This window comes from Arvicanthis niloticus, chromosome 10 (genome assembly GCF_011762505.2).
Source record: "Arvicanthis niloticus isolate mArvNil1 chromosome 10, mArvNil1.pat.X, whole genome shotgun sequence".
Taxonomy (NCBI): domain Eukaryota; kingdom Metazoa; phylum Chordata; class Mammalia; order Rodentia; family Muridae; genus Arvicanthis; species Arvicanthis niloticus.
Genome location: NC_047667.1, coordinates 52,369,954 through 52,385,246, shown reverse-complemented (window position 1 = coordinate 52,385,246; position 15,293 = coordinate 52,369,954).

Sequence of the window (15,293 nt, the reverse complement as noted above, 5' to 3'; positions counted from 1 at the left end):
AAAGATGATGGTCTGACCAGACCAAATGTCAATCTTGTATTCTACATCCTTGTGAGAATGTAAATAGACTTGGCCATTGAGGAAAACGATTTGCAGTTATCTTCTACTTAGACCTAGTTGTTCTCAAAGTTCAAATAGCATTCTAGAGAGGGCTTTGCTCCGCCTTTATAATAGAAAAGACAGAATAAGACAGAGTAGAACCTGCTCACGTTTCCTCGGCAGGAAAATAACAGGGGAGCTGTTCACCAAGAGAAACACTATACAGCAACAAAAATCACCTCCTGCGACAGGCGTCAATACGGAAGCACCCAGTAAATACAAAGTTCTGTGGGAGGGCCTTCAGGGTTGCCTCAGTGGTTAAAAGCACTTGCTGCTCTTGCAGAGGACCTGAGTTCAGTTTCCAGCATCTGCATGGTGACCACACCAATTGTAACTCCAGCTCTAGGGTCTCTGAAGCTCTCTTCTGGACTGGGGGCACCATGTATGCACACAGTGCAGGGCAGCACTCATACATAGAACATAAAAACAGGTGCTGCATAAGTGAAGAACAACTAACTCCTGGCGTCATTTTCCAAGAGTGGGTCTGTTTTACTCACAAGAGTTTTGATCTCCCTTGTCTTAATCAATCTGAAACAAGTCTAGTCTACAAGAGACTGGTCTAATCAAAGAGGGTCTAATCTTAAGAAGTAGTGGCCCAAGCGAAGGCTACTCTCTTTGTAATTGAACAGCACAATACATTCAGTAACAAAAAAGGAACGAGGAACCTTTACCTTAGGCAATCGATGCTGTCCAAACCACACAAGGCCACATAAACTCCTAACTGAACTAGTGACTTCAATTTGCTCTAAAATCACATCGATTCTTATAGACAATAGGGTTTTTTTTTTGTTTTTTAAAAAGAACTTGAAGTAGGGAGGGGGGCTTCTGGGATGCCTGATGCCTGCAGGGAGTGAGAGGGAAGGACAGAGAATGTATACAATCAAGATACATTGTTTACATGTATGATATTGTCAAAGAATAAACAAAAGATAGTCTATTTTTAAAAAGAAAGAAACCACAGCTTAAAATAAACATGAATCAAGGCATTTTGCTGAGAGATGTTTGTCCTCGTGAGCAATGGCATCTGCTCTCGCTTCTCGTCCCAGCTCTCTCGTCCCAGCTCTCGCTGTGGCAACATCCACTCTGCAAAGCATCCATCCTTGAGCAGTTATTGGAAATTCAGCTTCCTTCTGGAGCGAGCAGATTCCTCAGATAATGGTGTCAGATCTGTGGATGAGGCCGCATCTTTAACAAATGAAGATTCTCCCAGCACACTACCGTTTGAGAATCTTTCTGATGTCTCCCTTTCTTTCATTAGCTACAGGACATGATGGCTATTTTTCTAAAAGGGACTTGGAAGCCAGCAGTGCTGGGAACATCTGTTATCTACAGCTCTCGGAGAGACTAAGGCAGGAGGCTATCAAGTTCGAGGCAAGCCTGGTCTACATTGTGAGATGAGGTATCTAACTGATTTCAGTAGCACCAACAGGAGATTAGGGTCTAGTTTTCTCCTTCTGTTGAGATGAAGTCAGCACTGTGAGTTACGTGTTCAGGTAAAATCTTTATAATTTTCTCAAATGCAAGCGTGAGTGCACCGGCAAGAGAAGAGCTTCTGGGAGTCAGCTCTCTCCTTCCACCTTACTGAGCCAGGGTCTGTCTTGTGGTCTCTGATGAAGTGAAGCTAAGTACTCCAGGATAGCTGGGTTACAGATGAGGTCTTCTGTACCTAACTTTAACATGGGATCTGGGGGTGTTGAACTCGGGTCCTCAGCCTCCGACAGCAAGAACTTTATTTTTTTAATACCCGCTGAGCCGTTTTGTCCCTTCTTCCTTCTTAGTTACTTAAAGGACAGCAATCTTACTGTTTGTCAGCAGCAAGGCCTCTTTCAAGAGATTGCATGTTTGCATTCTGTCATGTTTATCAAAAACCTGGTCAGGAGAAATAATATCCATCCTTGAAGGATTTCTTGAGAACATGTGGCCCACTCATTTAAACATTTTAAGCAGTTCTAAACTCTACTTTCGAGACAAGGAGACCGTAGCTTCCATGGGGTGTGCTATTTGCTCTCTCACTTGGATGCTTTATGGAACCTTGCTCCGGAATGACGTCACCAGTCTTACTTTGAACACTGTTGAAACAAAGCAGGATGCCAGACATGGTGAGGCAAGCTTATGATTCTGGCTCTTTGGAGGCTGAGGCAAGAGAATGAGTTTGAGACCAGCCTGAGTTATTTTGTGAGTTCTATATTCACACAGCAAGACCCTGCCTCAAATAAATACAGAAAGAGAGGAAGGAAGAAAATGAGAGTGCATTGTGGGTGGTGGGGGCCAGAGATCACCACAGTTCTAAGACTGAAGTGTATTTCTTGGGAGACAGTGTGGCATGCTCTGGTCACAAGAGGGCGCTGTTTCTATAGCTTGCAACAGTCTTACAAATGAGAATTTGCTGTGTCTCAGAGTAGAGACATGCAGTAGAGCATGTTACAATGCTCTAGACCATAGCTGGAGCCTCCCTGAAACCAGGACGTCTGTGCAGAGACAGAACCAGTATGTCAAAACATCAGCTTCAGGGTCTAAACTAGAATAAAAGATAAGTGACCTGGAATGCTTCTTGGCTTAAAACAGAAGTATTGGAGCTGTTGGGATGGCTCAGCAGTTAAGAGCACTTGCTGCTCTGGCAGAAGACTCAAGTTTGATCCCCAGCACCCACACGGAGGGTTCCAGAGGATCTGCTGGCTTCTGCAGGCACTGCATGCATAAGGCATCTGTATGTAGGTAGTCAAACCACTCATAAACATAAAATAAAAATAAGTAGACCTTTAAAAATGAAAGTGTCGTCCCATCCCATGATGCTGTGGAGAAGACCATACTGGCATCCATCTGAAGCATCTGTCTTAGCACCTCACACCTGCCAGGGACTCAGAACACAAAGGGCCAGTGGTGGGTTGCACCCTACGGCACGGATTTTACTGGACTAAAGAAAACTAACAGGGGAACTTGAATTGGAAGAGGCAAGTCTGGACTCAAAATGGAGGGCAGTGATCCAAAGGAACCAGAGCAGCTGAGGATGCTGTTTACTGGTGGTCGGAGCCATTTCTAGAGAGGCCCCAAAGCCCCAGTGCTCACTGAACAGTGAAGAAAAAAAATGTTGGTAATATAAAAGAAAATACAGACGAGTATAATCTAAGAGATTACTTTGAAAAGTATGGCAGAAACCATGTACATCATAGAAGTCAGACAGAGAGGGAAAAAGAGGACTTGCTTCTGTAACTTTTGATGATCGTGACACAGCAGATAAAATTGCTCAGAAATAGCACACGGTCAATGGGTGCGATTGTGACGTGAGAAGGGCCGTTTGTAAACAAGAGGTGTATCTGCTGACCACAGAGAGGTCTATCAGTGGGCATAACTGTGAAGAAGAGATGCAGTCTGCTGGGTCGTACAGAGGTTGGGGAGGAGGATATGGCAACTTACGGGTCCTGGAGGAAACTTTGGTGGAAGAGGGGGCTATGGTGGCAGAGATGGTGGCCAAAGAGGGAGGTACAGAAGTGGTGATGGTGGATTTGAAGGTGATGGTGGATATAAAGGATTTGAAGGTGATGGTGGTAACTGTGGTGGTGGCCATGGTTACAATAATAGAGGAGGCTACGGTGGTAGACCAGGATATGGAGACCAAGGTGATGGATGTGGTGGAGGATGTGAAGGGGGCACTGTGGTGGAGGTGGGAACTATGATGACTTTGAAAATTAGAGTGGATAAAGGCACGGATCCAAGGGTGGGCAGTTTTGGTGGAAGAGGCTCAGGCAGTCCCCATGGCGGTGGCTATGGATCTGGAGGTGGAAGTGGTGAATACAGTAGCAGAAGGTGTTATAAACAGTAGGAAACGGCTATCATTCTTAGCAGGAGAGAAATCGAGGAGTCATCTGGAAAGCTGCAGGTTACTTGGAGACAGTTGTCCCACAGGCCGTAGAGGAACTGTAAATGTCTGCAGCAGAGGGAACGATGGTCCGTAGTCAGAAACGTAGTCGCTGCAGCTTAAACAGAAAGCCCATCTTGCTTAGGACCATCATAGCCACAGTTTGTAAAACGTGCAGCTGTTTATTAATGAAATGTAGTGTCGATTAGATGACCATCCCTGAGGCCTTTTATCTACTGTACCTTTCTCTTTTCATTACATCAGGCATATTGCCCTGTAAACTGTGGTAGTGGTACCAGGAATAAAAAAATTAAGGAATTTTTAACTTGAGGGGGGGGGGGATATCAAACAGATGGCTCAGTGGTTAAGAGCTGCTCTTTCAGAGTTCCTGGGTTCAATTGCCAGGACTCAGAGTTCACAACTGTCTGTAACTCCAGTTCTAGCAGGTTCACCACCTTCACACTGACATATATGCAGGCAAAACACCAATGGACATAAAACAAAAACTAACTGAATTATTTAAAAAAAAAAAAAAAGACTAACATGTATGAAGAATCATCCTGTGTTAGCTCTCAGCATCTACCTTGTTTGAAATAGGATCTTTTGTTTTTTATTACAGTGTCCACCGAGTGGGCTGGTCCGCTAGCATCCAGGGGTTCTCTGTCTGCCTTCTATCTTGCCATGGGGATCCTGGAATTACAAATGTGTTCTACCTTGTAGAACTTTTTAAAGGGTTTAATAAGGGCCTTTATAAGGGTTCTAGGACTCTGAACTCAAGTCTTCATGTTTGCAAGTCTAGGATCTTCCCGCTGAGCCATCTCCCCAGCCCCTGTGGACCTCTTGAGTCTCCTTGTAAAGCAAAACTCTCAGAATTCCATGACTGGGCTGGGAGGAGTTAGCGACTGACCCTAGAAAACAAACAAGCTTTTGGTTTAGTTTGGCTTATGAAGTGCACTGTCACCCAGCAGTGACCCCATCCTGGTGTGGAAAGAACTAGACCGGTAAGGGGTTGCCACCCATGGTGAACCACTAATCTGAAGGCTCTACAGGGAGCACGCTCACTTCCTCAGACGCAATTCTGTGTGTGTTGTAAGGGACCTTGGGTCACTCCTCCTTTTGTGCAATGAGATCAAAAGAACAGTTTCTGCTTCTTCAGCTGCTTCTTTCTTAAAACACAAAAAGTTAAAGGGTTTTACTTATTTTATTTTATGTGTATGAGTGTTTTGCCTGCATGTATGTCTGTGTACCACATGCATACATGGAGGTCATAAGAGGTCATAAGAAGGTGTCAGATCCCTTGGAACTGGAGTTATGGCAACAACAGGAGATCTGGGGATAAACCCAGGTCCTCTGCAAGAGCAATAAATGTGTTTAATCACTGACCTGTCCCTCCAAATCTGATTCTTGCTGTCATCAAGGTCCCTTGTGAATTCTCAGGAAACAGGTCTGCTGTGACCACTGTTGGCTTTTGACTGGTTGTTTGGTTGGTTTTCTTGAAATAAGACTTCACTAAATAGTCCTGTCAAGCCTCTAACCATGGTTCTCCAGTATCAGTCTGACACCTCTGTGCCCAGTGTGATTCAATCGCAAAGCTCCCCTAGATCGCTGACTGAGCAGAATATCAGTGAAGGGATGCATATGCCTGAGGGTACTCATCTCTTGTGGGTAGACAGGCTGTGCAGAGGCAGGCCAGCCCCGCAGCTGCCTTTGACCTTTTAGGTCTTTCTAAAAGCCTGCTTTAGCAATACTTTTCAAATTAAAAAACAAGACTCATTATCTGGCTAGCACATTTAACTTTCTTCCTTTTATTTAGTTTTCAGAAAATGTTCTTAATCTTTTTTTCTCTCTCTTTAGAGAAAGGATCTCACTATGTAGCCTTGGCTAGTCTATACGTCTCTATGTAGATGAGGCTGACCTCAAACTCAGAGAAATACACCTGTCTCTTTGCCTCTGCCCCTGTCGCTGCCCTGCCCCTGTCCCTGCCCCTGCCTCTGTCTCCCCAGTGCTGGAATTAAAGGTATGTGCCAGCATACCCAGTTTTTCATTATGGTTAGTGGGGGGGGGGGGGCGAGCATGCACGCACGCACAACCACATGCATGTAGAGGTCTGAGGGTTCAGTTTTCTTCATCCATTATGTAAGTCCAAGAGATCAAACAGATTGTCAAGCTTGGTGGCAACCACCTTTATCTCTATCTCTCTGAAGCCCACATGACTTCAGCACCCCAGGGACAAACAGTGTGAAAGTGGACCATGCCAGAACCCAGGATGGATGCCCATGACTCCTGGGAGATTCTGTCCCCCGTGGACACCTGTTGGAAGCGCCGTCTGCTTGTGTCAGAGTCTCATGGCTGCAGGTATGACACAGGCATCAGTCACCGCTGCCCCTTGTTTGACTCCTGCTCCAGTTTTCCCAGGAAGCCCAGCATGAACTCACTATAGGAAGCCTTTTGGCACTGTGAAGGCTCATTAGACACTCCCAGCTCCTGGAATGCTGCCCTGGTTGTTTTAAAACATCTGTCCACGGGCTGAAGAAGTGACTCAGTGGTTAAGAGCACTGGCCGTTCTTCCAGAAGATCCGGGTTCATTCCCAACTCACACATGGTAGTACATAACCATCTGTAACTCCAGTTCCAGGGGGCTCTGACACTCTTTTTGGCCTTCCTGGACATCAGGCACACAAGGTACCCAGATATACATATAGGCAAAACACATACACATGGAGTAAAAAAAAAAAAAAAAAAAAAAAAAAAAGAATACTTTAATCTAACAACCAAAGTATCCCAAACAAACACAATACCTTCTGTGTACTGCCAGGGCTGGGGTGGGGGTGGGGTGGAAATGGTGAAAACCACCATTCTGTCAGATTTTGAGTTCCCAGCAAGGGTATGAAGCCTTTCTTGCTTAAGTGTGATTTTCAACAAGTCATGTAAAGAGCTAGACTTGGCCTCAGAAGTCCTGCATTCAAATCTCACCTCCTTTCTCTTGGTGGCTGTGCAAGGCTTTCCCACAAACTCAACTCCTCCCCTACCAGCAGGTAAACTCAAATTCCCACTGGCAGGGGGCTAGGGCAGGGGATAAATACTGGCACATTGTATGCCCCTGAGTCATGTAATAGGTGGCAAGAAAAGGTTTTCTCCTAAGGAGATTAAAGGCTAATGGATAAGAACAGGTCCTCGTAAAACAGGCACAGGCTGGAGATTGTCACAGACTCCACCAAGAGTGTGGGACAGGAATACTAAGGCTGTGTTTGTGCCTTGCTGCATAGAAGGGGAGAGGACCGGCTCTGAGGCATCCTGGGGGCTGTCTAATGGCTTCCTTCTTACGGAAGATGCCAGTCTCTCTACTCAAACTCACTCACTGAGGAGTAAGCTCCAACAGCCCTATCAGCTACCTGTGACTACAGCTCAGGAGCCAGCAGGCACTCACCAGAGGGAAGAATAGAAGGCCAGGAGCAGAGCCTCTGAGGAGTAGTTGGTCACAGTGCACAAATGGAGCTGCAGGAGTGTACTGCACAGGCACAAAAGCCTCTGAACACAGCAGAACATGAGAGGACAGGCAAACCCAAGAGCTGTTCTGCAGGTCTCTCACCTACAACCCGGCTGAAGCCGGCTTGGGCTGATAAGTTTTAAAGCCGTACCAAAATGATGCTAAGTAGGTATACGGTGACTCTCAAATCGCCTTTTGACTGTTCACGTTTATGGCTATAGGTTAGTGAGGCTGTCAACTTTGTCCAGACAAGCTTGTTTTCTCAGCGGGTAGCAGTTATGGCTGAGACTCATAACTGCTCAAGGTGCTGAGAACTGGTTGATGGTTGGAATGCCTATATCACACACACACACACGCACACGCACACGCACACGCACACGCACATGCACGTACATGTGTGCGTGCCCTGCCCAGCAGCCAAAGCCCAGGGGTTGCTAGGGATGAAGGGGCAGAAACAAGGTGATGGCATTGTGGTACACTGTTTTCTGTCGTGACCTGCCTGCTGCATTCTTGAGCTCACAGCATGTGTGATCGCTTGCTACAAGACTTGTACACAACTGGGCTCATTAACACGGGTTTGTGGATGAGGGACTTGTGAGGCCTCACTCTACCCGAAGATCTATAGGAGGTTAATGTTTGCTGGAGGAAGGAGAATTTTTCTTCGATGCTATAACCTCTGATAAGGTACTGACACTCCTGTCAGCAATTCTAATTAGTCTCAAGGGGTGGGGCCAGGAGCAGGGGTTGGGGGGGTTCCCATGACTGTAGAAGGGAGATTAGTTAGGAAGATAAAGGGAGTGGGCTGAGCAGAAGTGGGAGGGAGGTGAGACGGCAATGGGCTGCTGGGGTGGTGATAGCGGTGACATCGCCACATGCCTTCAGTCTCAGGAGGCAGAAGCAGGCAGATCTCTGTGAGTTTGAGGCTAGCCTGTTCTACAGAGCAAGTTCTAGGATAGCTAGACCTACACTGAGAAACCCTGTCTCAAAAAACTATAGGTGACAGTATCAAGCATAAATAAATAAATAAGAAGGCAATCAAAATGTAAAATATATATGGGTATGAGAATGTCATAATGAAATCTACTCTGATTTGTTATTTTGCTAGAAATAACAAAAACTTAGAAAACAAGACAACCAGCCCTCTAGGTATCCCAATATAGGGCCTCTTCACTTTCCACCTGGCCTGGTATCCCCTAGCAGGCTCTGGGGTTCATCCATTTATTTGGAGCTTCCAGCATCTGCTTGAGATGTGTAGATTATTAATTCTCATCACTTCACTCAGCAGAGGAAAAGTTGAATTTTGAAGAAGTTACACAGACTTGCTAAGATCAAACCTTCTGGGCAGAGATGTCACAAAGCCCCTCCTTCTTCAAGCCAGGCAAGAAGCCAGGTAGTAGCAGCTGTTATCTGTTCTCCAAATATGTTCTCTCTTTAAAAAATGACAACAGATTTCTTTTTTCTCTGCATGTGTGGCAGAATGCGCTAAAGACTACATTTCCCAACATACTTTGCACCTACCGCTGTCTGTATGGATCAGCATAGGTTATAAGAGTATGTGCAGTCTTCCAGGCCAGATGTCCTATGCCTTCCTCCATCCTGAATGGCAGATGAAGAATGTGATGATTGGAGCCAAGGAAGCCATGTTGGTGAATACTGGCTCTGAACTAACTCACCTGGGAGTTTTATGTGAAGAAGTAAGCTGAACTGTAAGCCACTGCATTTTATATTTTTTTGCTATAACCACTTAGCATTTACTCTAACTGATGTGAATCACAAATAATCGTCACAAGGAAAGGAAACTGTGGTACAATAGGTGCTAGCAGCTAAATCAGGGTGTCAGAGGACATTGTTACCAATAGGTTAGCCCTGATACCGTCACCTATAGTCACCATAGGGCTTAAGCTTATACACACACATAATGCTCCTGCATCTTTACTGTACCACATGGAAATAGCAGCCACTTTTTCCTTCAAAGTGAGTTTAAAAGCCCCAGGCTGGAGGTCGAGGGGTCAGAGATCTAATCCCAGCTCAGCCTGTTCTGCCTGACCACATTGCTCACTCTCTCTGAGTGTATGCTTCTCCGTCTGTGAAATGAAGGTGATTGTATCTACCTGTAGCCGCTCTTCATTTTCCCTACCCATCCTTCTCCCTTGCCCCAGATGGATCAGCCTTGCATGTGGGGTTTAATCTGCCCAAGTTAGAGGGCGAAGACTCAGGGCCAGCATCTCCCCTGCCAAAACTCCAATAAGCCAGGAGTCTTTTTACAAGGGCAGTGGTTCTGTGACGCCTGGAGGAAGGGGAGCCTGTGGCATCTGTGAACTCCACAGTGGGAGCCATTGTGTGGATGGAGGGCTAAGATCATGACGGCAGCTTTTGAGCTCTTGGCTGAACCTGAAAGGTCAGAGATGCCTGGGAAGGAATGGCTGATTGGTTCAAGGTCAGCATGCCACAGAACTGGTGGCTCCAGTCCACACCGAGAAACCTGGGAAACCTCTCTGCTGGGTAGCCCAGGGCTGACATCATCCTGAACCTTACCAAGTATCAGTAGACACTGAAAAAACCAGCAACAATTAAACACTGTGCAAGGAAGCTGACGGCAGGTTGTGTTCCAGTCCCATGGCCAGCATTCCTGAGTATCAGCTTAAACCAGCTAGTGAGAGGTGCTGTCTGTCAGGGGACTTGAATCCTTCAACACTCTCCAACACTCTGTGGCTCTTACTAGTTCCCAATTTTCTTAGGCAGTGAGGCCCACCCACGGATACAGCCCTATCCATCTCCCACCCACGGGATGCCTGGGAGCTGAGTGACAGATCCCACTTGTGGATTCTTAATTGAATTCCGTATTCCCCTCTCAACCCAGTCTAGCCCAGTGTCTGCAAGCACTCTAGGGCATTCCCCTTCCACCCACACAGTGGCTGAGGCTCCCAGCTGGTGAATCCTGAGTCAGATCTACCAGCGGTTTCCTTGTTCTACAGGTATTTTCTAAGGTGTGAGTGCAAAGTTTGGGTATCAGGAGGATTTAAAACTCATACTGTGGTAGTGCCTTTAGTGTAATGGACATAGAAAACAAAACAACAGTCTGAACTAGTAATTTCCTAGGGATTGTTACTTAGAACAATACTAAAATGTAACAACCATGTAGCAACCAGGGGCTGGGGAGATAGCACAAGGAGCAACAGGCTTACCTTGCAGGCATGAGGACCGAGTTTGGTCTCCAGCATGGGAATTAAAACTGGGAATGGTGGAGCATATTTGTAATCCCTGTGTTGGGGAGATAGAGACAGGCAGATCCCTGGTGCCCTCTGGCCTAGCACCTAACCTAGTCAGCCAGCCCTGGGTCCCAGAGAGAGACCTGTGGATAGGTCCAGAGGAATAACTCCTGAGGCTGATGTCTGGCCTCCAGATGCACACACACACCTTTGCCACACACACACACACACACACACACACACACACACACACACACAAACACACTCAACGTGCTCAGTGAATGGTGGATGGTGCAAGCTCCAGGACACAGACACAAAGATAATGCCTGAAAACGCTTTGATCTCTGCTCATGCTCTAGATACAAATTAGAAATACAATGGTGTCAAATACTCTTCCCAGTTCCAAAGCAGTTCGCTCCTTCCCAGCAGGACCAGGTTCTAGGGAATTAAATATCAGATAGCAATTGTAGCTTGTAGCTGAATGGCGACACGTGTGTATGTGTGTGTGTGTGTGTGTGTGTGTGTGTGTGTCTAGCACATGCAGCTGACCTATAATCCCTGCATTTCAGAGGCTGAGGCAGGAGGATCATAACTTCAAACAGTCTGGGCTACATCATAAGATATCTTTATCAAAAGACCCAAATAAATGAAACTTGACAATAAATAAATAAATGAAAGACAGCAGGTCAGACTTATATTTAAGATGAGTGTGAAATAAAGCTCTCTGCAAAAAACACAGAACCCTTGATTGATTTAGAACTTCAGATTAATTATTGCACAAGACATACAGAAAATTATTCATAATTTGATATTCCATATTAACTAGATGTCCCGTGCTTTGAGAAATTTGTCAGCTTTATTTTGAAGTCTTAAGTTATTCCAAGCCCCTTTAGCTCCGTGGCCCATCCTAGGCCTGACTAGTCTTTAGATCTTTCTTCCTCCCCAGTTTAGGCCTATTTCAACCCTACGCTCTCCTGACTTTTTCTGTCCTAAGATGTGTGCCCTGATCCTGCTGTCAGAGTCACTTTTCTAGAACATAAACCTGCCCCATACAAAAAGCCCGTGAAAGTGGCCCTTCTCCCAGATGCAGAGCTGAATGAAGCCCAGGCCCCTTCACAGGCCTGAGGCAGGCTCCGTTCCTAGTCACCCTCTGAGGTACTAGGGTTTTGCTGTCTATGCTCACCAGTGAATCCTGTCATGAAGCAGCCTCTGGTTTCCACTTCTAACAGCTCGACACACTACAGAAAATCTCACCTGAGTCTTCTGTTGTTAATCCAGTGTCATCCTGTCTGCGAATCCTCCCCAGTGCCCCAGCACCCCTCAGCTCCTCCCATGCCCCTGGCCACATCCCTGCTCCAGGATGTGGGAGTTAGCCTCATCTAGGGCTCTCTACTCAGGCTGCTAGTGACCAGACCACCGGAGGTGAGGCTGGGGTGGGATTCTGACCACAGCAGTAGCACCCTGGATCCCTTGAGCCAGCAAGAGATGAGAAGAGCAGAAAAGAGGAAAGGTAGAAAGAATAACAGAAGCGGTCTGGGAACTGGCTCTTTCCCTCTTCTGTGTTAGTTTGGATAAAATTTTACCTAAGCCTTGCAACAATATGCAGCCTCCTCACCTCAGATTCACACAGGATGATAAAAGAGTTTGCATGATTGGCCCTCAAACCCACAACAGTGGGAAAAAAAAAAAAAAAAGTCCAGAATTAAGACCCGTGAATTCTAGTAAGAAGGTGGCATGTATCATTAACTCTACACTTCCTCCCACTCTACAAGGTCCTCTCCACTGACCCTTGCAATCCAGGAGGAGGCCCAAGAAAATAAAGCCATTTCTCTTTAGCAAGTTACGTGCTCATTATTACGTACATGGCGACTGTATCCTGCTTACTGTATTGAATTGGGGATGGCTAGGGCTTTGCTGTTGATGTTTTCAGAAAAAATAAAATGAAAGAGAGCGGGGAGAACGGATTCTTTCATTGCTCCTGGGGCAAACAGCTGGGTAAACAAGACCCATATATTTTCAGAAGAATGAATGAGGAGCGGAATCTGGGATGGAACTGGAATCACTTGTCTGGTCCCTGGAACATTCCAGCTAACAATCTCCAGGTTATCAGACATGATAAGTTCCGTTCCTGCCTGTAATCTTGGAACTTGAGAGGTGTCGGTGGGAGGATCAGGAGTTCAAAGATTTCCTCAACAACCAAAAGAGTTCGAGGTCAGCCTGGACTACAGGAGACACTGTCTCAAAGAGAAAGTAAGGAAAGGAGAGAGGAAGGGATGGGGAGACGGAGAGGAGAAGGAGGAAAGAAACAAAGTAAGTGGTGGCTCAGGCTTTTATTCCCAACACTTGGGAGGCAGAGGCAGGTGAAATCTCTGTGAGTTAGAGGCTAACCTGGTCTACATATCCAATTCCAGGCCAGCCAAGGATAACAAAGTGAGATCCTACCTCAAAATAAATAAGTGAATAAATAATACATATTTTATTTACATAACATACATATATATAATCCTAAATTTTGCTCATTTAAGTCTCTTGAAAATTCAGAGCTTTCAGCTGCTCTTGACTTGGAGTGCATCCTGGGTGGGCTGACTACCTACAGCAAGTGACTTGCCTAGGGGCCACAGTGCCTGAAGCACCCTGCTACCTCTAGAGAAGCCCTGGGAAGCCTGAAAGGATTCCCTCCTGACTCATTCCTACCCAACCCTTCCAACCCAACCCTCACTCCCTCTTACCTGCCAGAGCTTCTGAGAAGCCTCTGCAGCGGCTAGAAGAATAACTGAACCTCTGTAACCCGGAAGCCTCCTGCGCATCCACCCTGCAACAGCTGGGCCAGGACCCCAAGCCACAAGTACTGGGAGGTTGAAACTTGCCATGTAGTTCCTCTCCAGGGACTACCAGGAAACCATCTCAGATGTCCTGAAGGATAATATATTCAACAAGGATCATGATGAAGGGATACTGAGAACTTCCTGTGCGAACATCACAACATCAGAGCCCATCCATGTAACAAGCCAGTCCTTGGACAAGCAAACTTGCCAGGATGGTAGAAATCCATAGCAGAAGACCACCTGTTCCAGAGGCATCACTAAGCCAATTGCAGTAGCCATCACAAAAGCCTTGCAGCTGGCAGGGTGGGGTTGAGATGAAAGCGTCACACGTTCTTTATTGCAGCATTGAGACAGATAGGGATGGGTACAGAAAATGCACCGCTCAGCTGTGACCAGCACCGTGCTGGGTGTTCTGGGACGCCTTAGGTTCTGAAGAACCCCCATTCATCAGAAGCTGAGCTTGAGTATGCGGACTATGGGGTACGGATCCCAGCGGTGCTAATGCAGTCTCTCATCCATTTCACTATCAGCTGGTGCAGAGGTGATCTTCTTAACATCTTATTATTGGCAATGTTAAAAAATGAACCGCCAACTAAGGGTAGGTTATATGCACCCATCACTGCTATTCAGATCACCTGAGGAGGCAGGCAAGGAGAACGTAGGGATTTGGTTGTATTTGTTGTGGCTTCAGCAGCTAATCTCAATGCCCAGCCAAAGACTGAGATAGTGTGCATAGCCCAGGGCAGTCTACCTCCTCTTGCCACTGCTCATCTCAGCCCGGTGGTTCATCTCAGAATCTCCATGTTGGAAACTACCTGAAAAGACTCGATCGTGACACAGGTGATTCTGACGTCCTTGTCTGAAGTTAGCTTTTGTCTCCAGCCGGTGGCCCTCAGTCCTGGAGAACACACACCTTCATGAGGAAGACCACAGTTTATGGTTTGGTATTATAATGGTTATTTTTTTTTATTGGTGTCATATCTGTTTTCTCAGAAATTTTTATCCAGTGAGTCATACTCCTGGAGAGAAGAGTGACATTTATGGTGGCGATTTGTGGTCAGGGGTATTCAAGAATTCACCTTCCTCCCCCCTACCCACCACCCCTTAGCATAAAATTTACCTTCTTAGCCAGTGTCCAGAGCAGCTAGTATTGACTTAGCTTTAAGCTGTTGTGTGACAGCCCCCAAGCCAAGCACGGTGGAACAGTGTACCACTGTTAAGTCTTAGCTGTTCAGGACATGGAGGTAGAAACTTTGCTTGTGCCTATCAGGTTGAATCCAGCCTGGGGAAACAGTAAGACCTTGTCTCAAAACTCAACAATGACAAGTTTATCTGTTTGCTAAACAGAGATTCTATACGGTGGGTGGCTGGGCTGGGAAGGGGGGCTGTCCTTGAACAGTTCAGAACACTTGTTACTCTTTGGGAGACACGGGTTCAGTTCCCAGCACCCAGATGGCTGTCCACAACTATCTGTAAGTACAGGTCCATGGGACCCAGTACCCTCTTCTGACCTCCTCTAGCACCAGGCACAGCATACGAGGCATATACATACAAGTAGGAAATTGCACAAACATATAAATTCCCAGCTTTCTGGATGGAAGAGCAGGTATTACATCCATCCCTTTGAGAGGACAATCCTTTATGCTTAATAGTGCTGGTTTTTCTGGGGATCTCTGGGCACAAGGACCTTTGTGTTGTGTCCCCAATAGCTAACCTTTTTTTTTTAGTTTTAATTGTGGTCTTTAACAGACAGCATCTTAAATGAGTGTGAAGTCATAGATCACTGGGCTTCTGCTGTTTTTCTAATGATTAGTGGT